The sequence below is a fragment of the Halichoerus grypus genome, chromosome 4 (assembly GCF_964656455.1).
Source record: "Halichoerus grypus chromosome 4, mHalGry1.hap1.1, whole genome shotgun sequence".
NCBI lineage: Eukaryota > Metazoa > Chordata > Mammalia > Carnivora > Phocidae > Halichoerus > Halichoerus grypus.
The window spans coordinates 147,014,356-147,030,307 of record NC_135715.1 but is presented as its reverse complement, the minus strand read 5'-3'; the positions used below and the strand labels follow the sequence as shown (position 1 = coordinate 147,030,307).

Below are 15,952 nucleotides of genomic sequence, written 5' to 3'. Positions count from 1 at the left end.
CAGAAATGTATGTATATGTAGGGGGTCTAGTGGGCATAATCACAATTGCTGTTTGGAAAAGATATTGTGTATCATTCTGGTAATTAGAACATAAGTAAATTTACTACTAGGTCACTCAGTTTCTCTAGGGAGAAGATGCTGCCCTAGTAGAGTTTTGGGAAGGTATAATACTGTATTGTATACTGGAAATTTGTTAACAGAGTAGATCTTAAGTGTTCTCACCACACCAGAAAGAAAAAAAAGTAACTATGGAAGGTGATGGATGTGTGAATTAACTGGGTTGTTGTAATCATTTTGCAATTTAAACCAAATATCAAACCATCGTGTTGTACATTTTAAATATATATGATTTTTTACTTGTAAATTATACCTGAATAAAGCTGGAAAAAAAAGTAGTAGAAATAACTATAGGAGAAGATGACTACATGAGTTGACCTAGACATTGTTAGGCATTTTGTGACAATGTCATATTAAAGAATACAAGTGAACAGTCCTTACTTTCCTTGTGCTATTGGTCAACCTGTAAATTTCTCATAGGGTTAAGTTCAGTACACTTAGAGTGATATTACATTTTAAGTCAAAATTGTGGTCATTTATGATCCTTTTAGGGTAATGATCCTTTTAGTGCCAGGTGAAGGCAGCATCTCAACATGTGGGACATTTTACTTCAACGTCATCATCTTTTTATAGGAACTCAGTATGTTCATTTTTGTTTTCTTATGGTCCTCACTGTGGTACCCCATCAGAATGAGGTGAGGCTTCTCCTCTAAATACACCTTCAGTTTTTATAAAAATATTGTGATGAGGAATCAGATATATAAATGTATGTTTATGCATTAATTAGCAACCATAGAGCATGAGAATCACAATGTCTTAACTTCAGAGAGTGAATGGAATCATAAAAACCAGAGGCCAGGATCAATTTGATTTTTTTCACATCATTCCCATATAATCTATGTTCAGATGGAACTATTTCTGAACATAAAAGAGTTAAAAATTCATTATTCCTTTGTATCTGAAGAATAATGTGGAGAAAGGATAAATATATTGAAATAAAGCTTATCAATAAATATAACTTCACAAGGGTTCCAGTATAAAAATCTTCATGTTTGTTTTTACAGAAAATGGGAGAAGTGATACGTGATTACTGAAGTCTATTGTGTATTTTCTACCTATTATATGAAATCCCTCAGTCACAATTCTAAAATTCTAAATACTTATCATAAATGTTCTCTCTCAAGCTTTAGCTATGCATTTAAAAAATTTACAGACTTATTTTTTAGATTTGCAGAAATACTGAACAGGAAGTACAGAGTTCCCATGTGCCCTCTCTTCCCTCACACAGCCCTCCGTTTCCCTTATTAATATCTTGCATTAGTTACAACAATTTGTAAATCAATTTGTTACAATTGATGAACCAATATTGACGCATTATTATTATTATTTTTTAAAGATTTATTTATTTATTTGACAGAGAGAGAGAGTGGGAAAGCACAAGCAGGGAAAGCTGTAGGTAGAGAGGGAGGGGGAGAAGCAGACTCCCTTGCTGAGCAGAGAGCCTGATGTGGGACTCAATCCCAGGACCTTGGGATCATAACTGACTGAGCCACCCAGGCGCCCCAACACATTATTATTAATGTAAAGGACTAAAATGTTTTTCAGTAAAGTTCTTTTTGTTTTTAATTTAACAACTTTATTGAAGGATGATTGATATGCAAAACACTGCCCATTTTCACAGTACAATTTAATAAACTTGACAAATGTATACACCAGTGAAACCATACTCACAATCAAGATAACTATCACCCCAAGTTTCCTAGTGTCCTCTATAATCCCTCCTGCCTAGACCTCTCTGTTCCCTCTCCACATCCCCATGCAACCACTGATCTGATTTGTCATAATTGATTAGTTTGCATTTTCTGAGATTTTATGTAAATGGAATCATACACTATGTACTCTTTTTGTTTGGTTTCTTCCACTCAGCAAAAATATTTTGGGATTCACCCATATTGTGTGTATCAATAGTTCATTCCTTCCTAAATGGAGTAGAATTCCATTTAAAGAAGAGAAAGTTTACATTTTAAGGTTGATACTATCCAGGCCATTCATTTATCAGCAGGATGTATGGAAAAATAAAATTATGAACTGTGAGTTCTTACGTGTTGTTATGTGGGATATAGAAGTTGGTGATGAACATAAAATTTTGCTTTTTTAGTACAAGTTAACTTTTAATTATCATTTTTTATGTGGGTATTAAATGTACATTCATTTTATTTGAAAATAGCATACACCATATTCATGTGAGCTATAACATTAGTCTATCAAATCTACTTAACTCTCATTTTCTCAGTAGGTCCTTACAAGCACCACTGAATTAATAGGAACTGGGATGGAGAACACCAGTGCTGATTTGTGTCTCCTGGAGTTTTTTTCTTGTGCAAGCTTTCAGAAAAGGTTAATTATGCATGGAGAGACATGAACAGAAAGACAGAAATTTCAAATTGTTCTAGTCGATTATATAAGACTCCTGGGTTGAACCACTTCATTTTTTCTTGTCCTCACCGTCTGTGGGGCAGTTGGCCACTTTTCCAACAGCAATTCACACTGTGGAAACTGAATATGTGACTCTGGTCAGCTTCAGGCAAACACACTTGGCTACATTCAGCACTTCTTACATTCTGCCGCTTGGGATTAATCACTGAACCAAGGAGACTGGAACAGGAGATAAACATAATCAGAATCGTGCTGGTACTGTTTCAGTAAAATCTCAAATATTGCAAATATTAATGTGGCATAGATAGTGATAGGAAAATATAAAGAAACAAAATAGAAATTTGAATTGATACTTCTTAAATTCCCTGTCATTACCATTATGAAACAAATTATAGTAGTTTATACATTTGCATGTAAGATAAAATAGAAATATTCTTAATTTTTTTTTTTAAGATTTTATTTATTTGACAGAGAGAGACACAGTGAGAGAGGGAAAACAAGCGGGGGAGTGGGAGAGGGAGAAGCAGGCTTCCTGCTGAGCCGGGAGCCTGATGCGGGGGTCGATCCCAGGACCCTGGTATCATGACCTGAGCCGAAGGCAGACGCTCAACAACTGAGCCACCCAGGTGCCCCAGAAATATTGTTAAATTTTAAATGTAAAATTTTCCATTTGTTTTTATTTGATAATTAATTAAAATGCAAAATGTATATATATATATACGTATATACACACATATCTTCATAAAAATTTATTAATAAAATTTTGAGAAAATTCTCCCCAAGAACTGAAAAATTCTTTTGAGTTTGGGAAGTTTGGTTTTTGTTGTTGTTGTTATCATTTTTGTTGATTCACTTCTCATCTCAGGTGTCTGAGCAGAATGTGAGATTTAGGGAATTGATTGCATTTCACATATTAAAGATGAAGAAACCCCAGAAATTCAGAAGTTTTTACTATTACTTTTATTGCTTTTAGATAGATGAGGAGTATGAAAGGTTAGATATCCTTAGTTAATCTTAGGGAATTAAATCTATCTGAGTAAAACCAATTGGAAAGGATTTTTTATCTCGAGCTATGGGCCTTTGTTCTGCAATAACTGCAGCCATTTAAAGTAAATTGTCCATTAAAGTACCACTCTGGCTTTTGACAAATTGCATCAAACTGTTTTCTTCCTCCAGGGAAACACAAACCTGAGAACGGTGGTTTTATTTTTTCTGCTTGACATATAGGTTGCCTGAACCAGAGGGCTAAAATGCTTTTAGGTGCTCTATAAGACAACCCAAAGAGGTAATATATGGTCCAGTAGAGCCCAAGTGAAGACATTGAATACTATCAGCTTATCTTGCATGATGACAAGTAATTGGTCATGCTCTTATATCATTTATCATTTTGAAAACCGTTCTCACTTTTTAATCACATAATATAAGAACAATATAACAGACCTGACAAAGGCTATAAATCCTATTTTTTGGCTAAAAATTAGTCATTGAACTATATGGAAATAGTTCAGATGACTGCCAAGTTACAAATTCAATGCACTGATGTCAATTAGTTGAGGAAAGTTCAAGTTGCTAATTATAACTGAGTAAAAAATAAATTTTGATGGAAATATTCTTTCAAAAATTAAATTAGCTATGGCCACAGATTCAAAGATAATAATACAACTGTGGTTTAGATACTAATGGAATTAAATTTTTTTTTATTTTAAACTTAGATTATTTTAGCTATGTGAAAACAATATCTGAATTGTTATTATTAGTAGTAAAAATAGTTATAATAGTCTACCTTCACAGTATATAATAAAAGAAAAAAATAAACATTACCTGTGTTTTTAAAACAAAGCTATTTAATTTAGTTTCAAGTATTGCTATGTGTAGTCATGTAATTTGTTAATTAAAAACATTTGATTGTGAACTAAGTATTCTAATTCACAAACATGAAAAGATAGGCATTATGCTAAAATAATAAAAGTTGCTTATATGCTTTGATTTTAGGGATCATTTTCTGATCTACCACATTTTGTAGAGTGGAAAATTCATTATCTCATACTGGATCAATAGCCTGGAAAGTTCTGAGTGTGTCAATTTCCTTGACTTTCACAACTTTGACACTTTTGAAGATAGTAGGTCTGTTATTTTGTAGACTACCCTCAATTTGGGTTTGTTTGATGTTTCTTATTGATTAGTTTCTGGTTATGTACATTGAGAAGGAATATCACAGAAATTAGACTATATTCCTGTCAGGGAGCACATGATTTTGATTTGTCTCATTATTCACAATGTTAACTTTGATTGTGTATTTAAGATCATGTCTGCCAGACTGCTACCTTGTAAAATTATTCATTTTTGTTTTGTAATGAATAAGAATTTCATGGAGAGCTTGGGATTGTGTAAACATTTCATTCTTTACTATATTTTTGATTCATTCATTTATTTGTTCAGTAAATGTACTTACTTTGATGTCCAAATTGTCCCACATTTAGCAAAGGGACAAAGGGCTTCTGTGTCCTTTTGACATGTCTGAATCATTCTTTAAGCACTTTATTTCTGGCACAATAAGATTTTCCAGGCCCATTTTCTACTTTTCCTAACCCAGTCAGCTATTTCTCCAAAGATCCTCAATTTCTGTTAGTGATGAACGATGTTTAGAAACCAAGGTCTGGTAGCATTTCTTAATAAGGTGCACTTAGGTCTGCTGGAGTGCCGGTGTTCCCAGGCCTGCTCAGGAGACAGAGCTAAGGAATGTGCATACATACATACATACATTTATATCTATTCAATTCTATATTTCTACACACTCATTTGTGTCTTTATTTCTTTGTCTCTCTTGCTCTGAATATATTAAAATTCATAAGTTAACATCAATACCTTCAATTCTATTGCAATACTCAGGATTCATCCTTGTTTTTTTCCTTTCTATATGCTGTTCTTCGAGTGTGAGAAACCTGACTCCCACAGCTTTAATGTCTGTCCTTATTTGGTCAATCCTTCTGTATATAACCAGTCTCCTGTTGCCACCACTGCCCCCACCCCTGCATAGATGCCTGCCTTATCCTGCTCAGGCTCAAATATGTGGTGCCAAGTCACCCCTTTGCAAGGATGCTCCATTAACTGCTCATGCACCAACAGCCCGGGTGGGGCCAACCCTTCTCCTCCACAGGGACATTCTCTCACACAACCTGGAACTCTGCAGTATACCCCAGTGGCTTCCTCTTACTCTTGTGACAACACTATTTCCTCTGATATACTACACACACCTTCTTTGGATTTACTCTTCGTTTTACTTACGTTTCTTTTCTTTTCCTGCCTGAACATTCTCTAAATGTTCAATTCCCTAGAGCTTACTCCTTCTTGTCTACAGGATTTCAATCAGTCTCATAGTGGTAAGGGGCTTCTCCATGTCAGTAACTCCCAAATCAGTATCTTCTTGCCTACAGGATTTCAATCAGTCTCATGGTTTTAAGGGTCTTCTCCATGTCAGTAACTCCCAAATCAGTATCTGCTGAGTGCAAAGCTGATTCACATAACTACCTATTTGACATCTCTAGGCTTGGATCTCACGCATTCAAATATAAAATGTACAAATGAGAACTTTTAATTCTTCTTTTCCCATTCTTCTTCCTCAATAAATAACACCACTATTGTTGGGCAAGCCAGAATATAGGAATAGTCTTTTACTTCCCACACAAATGAAATATATTAGCAAATCCAACTTTTCTTCAAAACGTTTCACTTCTCTGTTGATTTCTGTTAATCACCATTGCTGCCACCTCAGTCTAAGCCATACTTCTATCTCATTAGACAATTACACTGGCCTATTTTTCCTACTTCTGTACTTCTATAACTTATAATCTATTCTTCTGTAATTTATATTTTTTTAAAGGAGGTAGAATTATCTTTTAAAATTAAATCAGAGTATATCATCTCTCAACAGAAATCCTCTTGGTTTTCTATTGTACTTATAGTGAAATACAAACTTCTTGCTTTGTCTACAGTGCTCCCTCCATAGTCTGGCTGTAGCTTATCTCTGTCCTGCCATGTTCGACCACTTTTGCCTTCTGGTTTATTAGGATCTATCTTGTCATTCTTGTCCTATAACAGGCCAAGTTTTTCCCAACTCAGGCATTTGGATTTGCTCTCTAGAATGTACTTTCTCCAAATCTTCATTTAGCTGACTCCTTCTTGCTTGGATCTCATGGAAATATTGTCTTCTCAGACAGATGAAATAAATGACCAATTTCTGAGAAAGCTCTCAAGTCTCTTAGTGAGGTTCTGAGAGTAGCAAGGCACTTAATGATCATTTCTAAGAGGCTGGGAAAGGTCTCAGAAGGTGGTTTAGAGTCTTAGAGAGATGGCTCATAGAATGCAGCTGAGATTCCATGAATCATGAGAAGATTTAAGAGTGTTGAGAAAACCCATGGAATGGAGGAAGTCAGGAGCCAGTAGATGGAGAATTTCTGATGGGTATATAGGGTCTGGACTTTATGGCCTAGACTGTAGACTTCAGCAATGGTCACAAGTACCCAGTAGAATCATAAAACCATCTACAGTATAAGAGGCACTAAAGTCAGGGATCCAGGACTGAAGCTACCCAGCAACCACCCTTGGAGATTTCTTTCTTTCTTTTTTTTTTTTTAAAGATTTTATTTATTTGACAGAGAGAGAGAGAGAGACAGTGAGAGCAGGAACACAAGCAGGGGGAGTGGGAGAGGGAGAAACAGGCTTCCTGCGGAGCAGGGAGCCCAATGTGGGGCTCGATACAGGACCCTGGGATCATGACCTGAGCTGAAGGCAGACACTTAACGACTGAGCCACCCAGGGGCCCCACCCTTGGAGATTTCTGAAACCCCTGGAGGAGAACTCCTTTCTCAATAAAAGGAAGACCTATAAACATCTCCTTGCAAAGATTCCTAGGTATTGCCTTGAGGAAGGGATTGGGGTGTGGGAAGTGCTGAAAGACTTAATCACTTGCTTACAAGAGACAGAGGTAACCTGAAAAAAATATAACTGGAAGAGATTTAGTTTATGTCTATTTGGAAAGTTTAACAAATCAAAGTGTACCTCAGTTTCCCAGTGGAGTAAGGGTAAATGGGCCATATGAGCATGTGCATGTGTGCATATAGCACATATAAAGGTCATGTGCAAATTATTTTTAACCACACAGTGATAGTTGACAACGCTAAGGAATTTATGTATATTTGTGTGCATGGATTTATAAACTGATTCAAGGAGTAAAAATAGATTAATACTGCCCTGAAGGGAAAGATATATATTTGAGCAACTGTTCTCATCTTTCATTGCTCATTTTATTTAATTGAGGGAGCTTTAAAAGAACTGATGTCTAAGTCTACCCTCGAGAAATTCTGATTTAATTGGCCTGGAGTGCAGGCTGGGAATCATGATTTTTGTTTTATTATTTATTTATTTATTTATTTATTTATTTATTTATTTATTTTTGTGAGTAAAGATACAGAAAAAGCTTTCAAGAGTGAGAGGGGTCCCAACAGGGTTGCCAACAAGGTCCTTTATGGTTGGTCTTTTATAGAAAGCTAACCAGGGAACTTAAATCCTCTTAACATCTCTATTGATAACACCTTCAGTGGCTTACTTCCTTTTTAGGGGCTGATTATTCTTTGTTGGTCACAGTGATTATCATAAAGACACCACCCCACACAACCCACCCCACACGCCTAGGGTAGGGTGGTCCATTTTGTCCCCTTATCTCTGGTTTCCCCACACCTCCACATTTTTGGGATTTTTGTGAGTCTGATCACATAGCCCCCTATTTATCTCTCTCTACCTAGCCTCACCTGTCCCTTACTCATTCCTCCCCCTGGAATAGTAAACCTAACTGCATGTTAGGGGATGGGATGATGACTGCTCTGGCTGCTTCCTGCTGAAATGGGGCGTCAGGCTATGTGGCAGTTAGAATCTATCCAGGGGTCAGTCCAGGGGCTTGTGGTATGGTTCCAGAGGGTCATGGTGGGCAGCAAATGGTACATGCATCAGCACATGCAAAAGGATGAACATGAAAGGGGAACCCTCCTACATTGTTGGTGGGAATGCAAGCTGGTGCAGCCACTCTGGAAAACAGGGGAATCATGATTTTTAAAAATCTTTCCAGGTGTATCTAATGTGCAGCCAAGGTTGACAGGTTGAGAACCAGTGTTTTAGACTAAGATAATCTCTTTCTGTATACATTTCCAGTCATACACCACCATTTCCTATATGCTAATACCTCCTGATATGAGTGAGATTTAACTAGGACCCCTAATCCCTGGCTCTACTTAAAGCTTATGATTCAGAATGTTTCCAAGGGATATAGGTACAAAAAATATTCCAAAGAAATGAATTATTTTACACTAGTTAGATGGATTAGAAAATTTTATCAGCTTGAGGTCTCTTTTTCCCCTCATTGGCTTCAGTGGATTCTGGAAGCAAATCAAGTGACTTCCTTGGAATCTTTCCTTCTAGTGTCATATCAGCACCTTGACCTTTTAGATATTACTACCCTCATCTTGAGAGGAGGTGTAGAAAAATCAACTTAGTAAAGCTTCTTCTTCCCAAAGACTTAAAGCAGAGATGACCTTCACCTCATTTTCTCTTCCTTTCTCTTAAGGTTCTGTGAGCAATCATTCTTGTGGTCAAGAGCAGTCCAAAGTTTCCCAATTTCATGTACTTGGCAAAATTGTCTGGTTATTATTTAAGCAAACAAACAATAATAATAAAACAGCAGATTCTTCAGCTCCATCGCACCTATTCTAAGAAACACCACTGGTCAGTGTAAGATTAATGGGGCTCCAGAGAGCACTGTGGTATGCTAACCCAGCAGTCTTTTGAAATATGCCATGATATCCTCAGCAATGACATCTCCATAATGAGTTTCATGAGGGTATATATTGAGTCTAATGAACTTTTGTTAGCTCTGCTCTTTCTCACTTTTGTTCCTTTTGCAGCTGCTAAAACGGGAAAGATTGAAATCAGCAAGTTTCTGACTGTGAGTAAGCTAAAAGAGGCTTTTGAATAATTTTTTCCGCCTGCTTAGCAAATTTCTCTTGTGACAGTTGGATGTTATTTGGGGTTCCATACTGGGAGAAAGAAGTGCAAGAGCATTTCAGTTGTTTCTGAGATAAATATCCTGTGTATATATTTGTAGTTGTCATTTTTTTTTCTCTTCTTGAGATTTATGATTGATCCTTGGCATGTGGCCCCTTGTGTATTGCTTTGCTGAAAACAGCCTAAAAAGAATTTTTCAAGAGTTTTGTGGCACTTCTCTTTAGTTACAATTCTACTTTTTTTCTTACCAGTGTCTGTCTTCAGAGAACTAGCATAACAAAAGAACAGATACAAATACATACAAAAATATCTATGAGAAGATCAATTAGATTTGTGAAAGCACCTTTAAAGTAATTTTCTACTGAAAAATTTAATCAAATTTATTAATCATATCTCTCTGCTTACCGGTGTTAAATAAAAATTTAAAAGGTAGCAATCAATAAACAGAGATAAAAGCTTCTCAAGAATAAATGAAAGGAAGTAATAAAAAGACTCACTAAGCTGAAGTGCCTCCTATCAACAGCAGCTGATAAAATATTAAAAGATTTGCCCTGTGTAATGTCTCTGAAGAGTCGTCTTGCTGATGTACCAGACCATGATTGACAACTTTGAGACCTTGCTGGAAGCCACAAAAGTATTCTATAATATTATGCTCAATTGCATAGGTCTTTCTTCCTAAATGGGGCTGGAAATAACATATCACTGAGTGATTGGCTTTTAAGAAATTGAACACTCTCCTCAGTTCTAGCTGAAGTTTAATTTGCTTAGAATTAGATATTACGTGGTATCTATAATGTGAAAAACAAAAATGAAAACATATCATTGTACCTGAAGACATGTGAAACTGTTTTGGATGAGTCATGAAATAACTGGAGGAAATTTTATGGGTGGGGTGATTTCACTGTCAGAATAAATAATTAGTAATAGTTACTGCTGTATTCCACGTGCCTAGTACTAAGCTAAGTGATTTATGTGCATATATTTCAAGTAAGCCTCACGAAAAAGCCTCACCTATGTGACATGTAATGATATTTCCATTTTTCTTGAGATAAGGAATTGAGACTCAAAAAAGTTAAGGACTTGCCCAAGGTCATAGTAAACAAGTGGCTTAACTTGTATTTGAATCCAGATCGACCTAACTCCAAATAGCATGATGATCTGAAATTGACCATGAGGTTGGTGACATCCTAGGCATCTGTTCATGGGGGCAATTATGTTAAGTTAAAAATATTGGGTGGATGGGAACATACTAGAGGGACAGGAAAGAACCAAAAACACAGGACAGTGTTATTTTATTTCCCTGCTTAGTTTCAGGAAGTTGGTCTAATAATGGGTAGGATAAAATTAGATAGAAGCCTGAATATGCTTTGAAGTATAAACAGTGTGACTTCAGAGACCAAGCCACGCAGAGTTTGGGAGTGGAGCACTTTCCTTGTTTATTCAGGCATCACGGCATGGTTTGTTGTGCAGCCAGAGCTGGTGTATCCTGTGGTGACCTAAGAGTGTTAGGGCTTTGGGTATACCTGGCAGGTAGTTGGTTATCCCTTCACAGAGAGTAGGAGTAGTGATGATAGCAAAGTGCCTCCTTCCAGTGACTTTCGGTAATAGACATCATGCAGTACCTGAAATATGAAAAACTGAAAAGTGCAGCATTATACCTAAGCACGTGTGAGACAGTTTTGGGGGAATTCGAGAAACCCCTGTGGGGGCAGCTGGTTTCTCTTTCAGGAGACAGTGATTAAAAAGCAATCAAATTCTTTAACTATAGCCATGAACCTAATTTTGTGGGCTTAGTAAATGATACCTGGGAAATCTAGAGTTATATATGATTATTTATACAACATAAAAATAAAAATCCTTAAGTAATTACAGATTGAGCATTTACTTATTTCCACATAAGTGCAATAATTATCAAAAGCAGCATCAAGTTAAAGTTTAATTGGGAACACTGTGGTTTATGTATGTGAGAATTTCCAAAGCTGTCTTCTCAGCTCTCTCATTAGCTTGATGATCTTAAATTGGCTTTGATAAGAGGCTATGCTTTCCATTTTACCTTTATTTTTTATTTTTTCTTAATTTTTAAAATTTTTTTAAGATTTTATTTATTTTTATTTGACACAGAGAGATAGAGAAAGAGCACAAGTAGGCGGAGCGGCAGGCAGAGGGAGAAGCAGGCTCCCCACCAAGCAAAGAGCCCGATGTGGGGCTCCATTCCAGGACCCTGGGATCATGACCTGAGCTGAAGGCAGCCACTTAACCAACTGAGCCACCCAGGGGCCCCTCCATTTTACCTTTAAAGATAAGGCATAATTGAACAAGTCCATCACAAATGTTTTATGGGTGAAAAGAGAGCCCTTCCTAAGAATAAGATTACATACCACAAAAAAGAAAAGAGAGAACATTGGGTCACTGAGTATTTTAGGGGAGGCAATGTAATCCACAGGGAAAACTCAGAAAGTAGGGGATTGAAAAGTAACTTCAGGATATATCTGTGCATAGTAGAGAAGTCTTATGGTCACCACCTTAACCAAGTAATCAAATCTAGCACCACTGATAGCATCTTGTGATTGACACTGTGCCTCCAGATTCTCTCAATATGCAGTATTCTGCATCACCAATGAAATAGTCATACAAAAATATTTATCCTGAATTGAAGTGAAAGCAAGATTTTATACAAAAACTTCAGAGAAAATAAAAAAAAATAGAAGAACACAGCAAACAACAGTCTGACAAATCTTCAGAAAAATAATGGTTTGCACTTAATAAAGATAATTCAGATATTGGGACCCACGGAATGGAGTTCACTGCAGTGGCCCAGCCATCACCGGTCGAAATTCAAATCAGCTTGCACTTAAGAGAAATTCCTCACTGTCAAGAAAACCTAACAGATCCCAATGACAATCCTCCAACTCAGCTTTAACTAGTTTACCTTACCCTGGAAAGTAGGACCTCCTACCTTCCCGTGAAGTCCCTTACTTCCTAGCCAATGATGCCCTGTTTCAATGGTGCTGTTTCTAAGTTCTAGAAAGCTTTCTCTTGCCCAAAATCTTTCAGGAATGGCCAGTCCTCCACTGCTTATAAGGCCCTGCACTCCTCCAATCCACTGTCTTTCCTTGAATAAAGGAATCAAACTTGTTACTCAATTGTTTTATTTTTTCATTTGACACACTCTTTAAAATGGTAACAGCCTTGAAAAAAAGGTATATGTATCTATGTGTGTGTGCAGTGCAGGGACTTTACCAAATTAAAAAAAAAAAAAAAAGACCAGGATATAATGACAAATGCAATGCTTAAAAGTAAAAATAACTATGAAGAAATTTTGGGGAAAGCTAGAGAATTAGGGAACGGACTGAATTTAGCAGATGTTGGAGGTTAAGTAAGTATTTTTTGATAGGGTGTTTTAATATAGCATCCTTATTTAAAGGAGATACATGTTAAATTATTTAGAAATATTTTGGTATCTGAAATGTACTTTCAGATGCATGAAAAGAATAGCTAGGAAGATTTTTAGAATATTGGAAATGTTAATATTTTAAAATCTATTGTGTAGATATTTAAGAAATAATTATTTTTTAGCTTTTTGGTATTTGACATTTTTCATAATGACACTTAGGAGAAAAGGTAACGTTACTTTTATCATTTGGTTTTGTCTTGGATCTACCTAAATATCTGCAAAATGGTAACTCCTACCACAAGACTGTAAGCTGCTTCATTACATGGGATATTCCCTGAGAAGAAAGATTATATTTCAGTTGTTTTTTTGTCTACTACCTATAAAAATCCCTGGCATATAGTATTATGAGTAAATGAATGATTGATAACCTGTTTGTAGTATCTATGTCAATTGCTTTAATAAAAATTTAAAATATTACATAAATCTAGGTTTTACTTCCCTCCATTCAAACTACAGCAATTGTAGATTTGGCTGTTTCTCTTTTCAGTTGTATTTGGTTTTTGCTTTATGCATTTTGGAGTTCTATGAGTGAGTTCATGCACATTGAGGACTCTTTGGTCTTCCTGTTGAATTAACCCCTTCATCATTATGAAGTGCTCACAAATATTCCTGATAATATTCCCTGTTCTAAAACCTAGTTTTTCTATATACACTTCTTTTTGATGAATTTTGGCATGATATATCTTTTTCCATCCTTTTACTTTTAATGAATTTGTGTCTTAATATTTAAAGTAAATTTCTTGTAGGCATAATACAGTTGGATCTTGTTTTTTAAAAATCAACCCAAAGAATGTATGTCTCTTGAATATTGAGAGCATTTCTGTATAATATATTATCAATATTTTGAGTAAATATTTATATTTACTGTTATCCTATTTATTTTCCTTTTTTAAAGATTTTACTTATTTGAGAGAGACAGAGAGCATGAGCAGGGTGAGGGGCAGAGGGAGAAGCAGGCTCTTCACTGATCAGGGAGCCCGATGCAGGGCTCAGTCCCAGGACTCTGGGATCATGACCCCAGCAGAAGGCAGATGCTTAACCGACTGAGCCACCCAGGCGCCCCTGCTATTTGTTTTCTATTTGTACTATCTATTCTGTATTTCTGTTTTTCTGTTTTCTTTTGGATTAATGAAGTAATTTTTTGCCTACCATGTTATCTTTACTTTTGGCTTAATGACTATATATCCTTGTTTTATTTCTGTAGTGGTTGCTGTTGGGTTTATTACATACAAATTTATCATATCTAAGTTTACCTTCAGAAAGCTTCTACCACTTCATGAATGTAACATTCTTAGACCACGTTTCCATTTTAGTCCTCGTTGTAATTGGTGCTGTTTTTGTAACACATTGTACTTATACATATATTATAAACCCCACATAAGTTTTTAAAATTTTTGATGTACACACAATTTTTCTTTGAAGAAATTAAAAATGAAAAAGTAATCTTTTTAATTTACCAACATATTTACTATGTCTTCTGATTTTCATTTCTTTGCATAAAATCCTAGTTTCTATCTGTAATCATTTTTATTCTTCCAAAGAATTTTAATAACATTTCTTGTGGTGTTACCCTGCTGGCAAAGAATTCTCTCCACTTCTGTTTTTCTGAAAGTTTTTATTTTGCTTTTTTTTTTTTTGGTCATTTTTTTTTTAAAGATTTTATTAATTTATTTGAGAGAGAGAGAGCACAGAGGGAGAGTGCGAGGGAGAACCAGACTCCCCACTGAGCAGGGAGCCCGACATGGAGCTCGATCCCAGGACCCTGAAGCCATGACCTGAGCTAAAGGCAGACGTTTAACCCACTGAGCCACCCAGGTGCCCCTTGAAGGTCATTTTTATATGGATATAGAATTCTATGTTGACAAGTTTTAAAAAAAATTCTGCATATAAGGATGTAATTTCATGATTTCTGACTTGCATAGTTTCTAATTAGAAGTCTGTGTTAATCCTTACCTTTATTCTTCTCTGTATAGTATTTCCTTTATTTCCTCAAGAATTACAGGAAATGAAAAGCATCAGAACACAGGGCATTGATTCTTTTTCCCCTTCATTCTTTGTTCTTATGCCCTCAAGGTCAAAGCCAATGATCTTTTCCTTTTCTGTGTTAATCTCATCCAGAGGCAATTTCATTTCAGATAATGTATTTTTCAGGTAATAAGTTACATTTTTCTATCTTTGGACATGTGTAGTAATTTTTTACTGTATGTTGGACTTTGTGAGTTACCTTGTTCAGTGTAGCGATTTTGTTGTCTTCCTTTAAAGAGTGTTTTTCATTGCTTGGACAGGTATTTAAGCTGTTGTATATTATTTTGATCCCTTCAAAGCCACTTCTTTAGTTTTCAATTAGCAATAATCGCGCCTCGGATAAACCTCATTGGCTACGATACTGCCACTGCGCGAAGCCTGCTAGGGTAGCTCCGGAATAGGCTCGCTCGAGGGTTACTTGAAACCTACTACTAAACCTTGACCCTGTTAGGCCTTCATAAGTAGTTCAAACTTCACTATTTCCTTAACTCAACTAGGCCACTAGGATTTATTTGGGTTCCCCTCCCATGATTTCATGGTTTGGAAGTTGCCTCTGGGTAGAAAGCCATGGTAATTTTATAGTTCATCTCATTTATTTCCCTTGTCCCAGGAATCACAGCTCTGAACTGCCTCTTTTCCAGTCTCTGAAAACACTTTTTAAATAATTTTCTAAATTTCCACGTTTTTACAGAGGAGGCTTTGCTTCAGTTATTACTCCTCTCTAGTTTGGAGCAGCAGTTAGTAGATGTGTGTTTTTTTTTAAAGATTTTATTTATTTATTTGACAGAGAGAGACACAGCGAGAGAGGGAACACAAGCAAGATGTTTTTTTAAGGAAATGTGTATTAAGCAAAGGCCTATTACTACCTGTGTGAAATATATTAATTTTAATCTCATAGGGATGCAGAAGATACAATGGTAAATCCAA

The 15,952-nt window shown here is 36.0% G+C and overlaps 1 pseudogene; it reads right to left on the bottom strand.

The window, feature by feature from the left end:
* Positions 1-15,253: 15,253 nt before the first annotated feature.
* LOC118555770 (U4 spliceosomal RNA) lies at positions 15,254-15,404 on the bottom strand (annotated as a pseudogene).
* Positions 15,405-15,952: the final 548 nt, after the last annotated feature.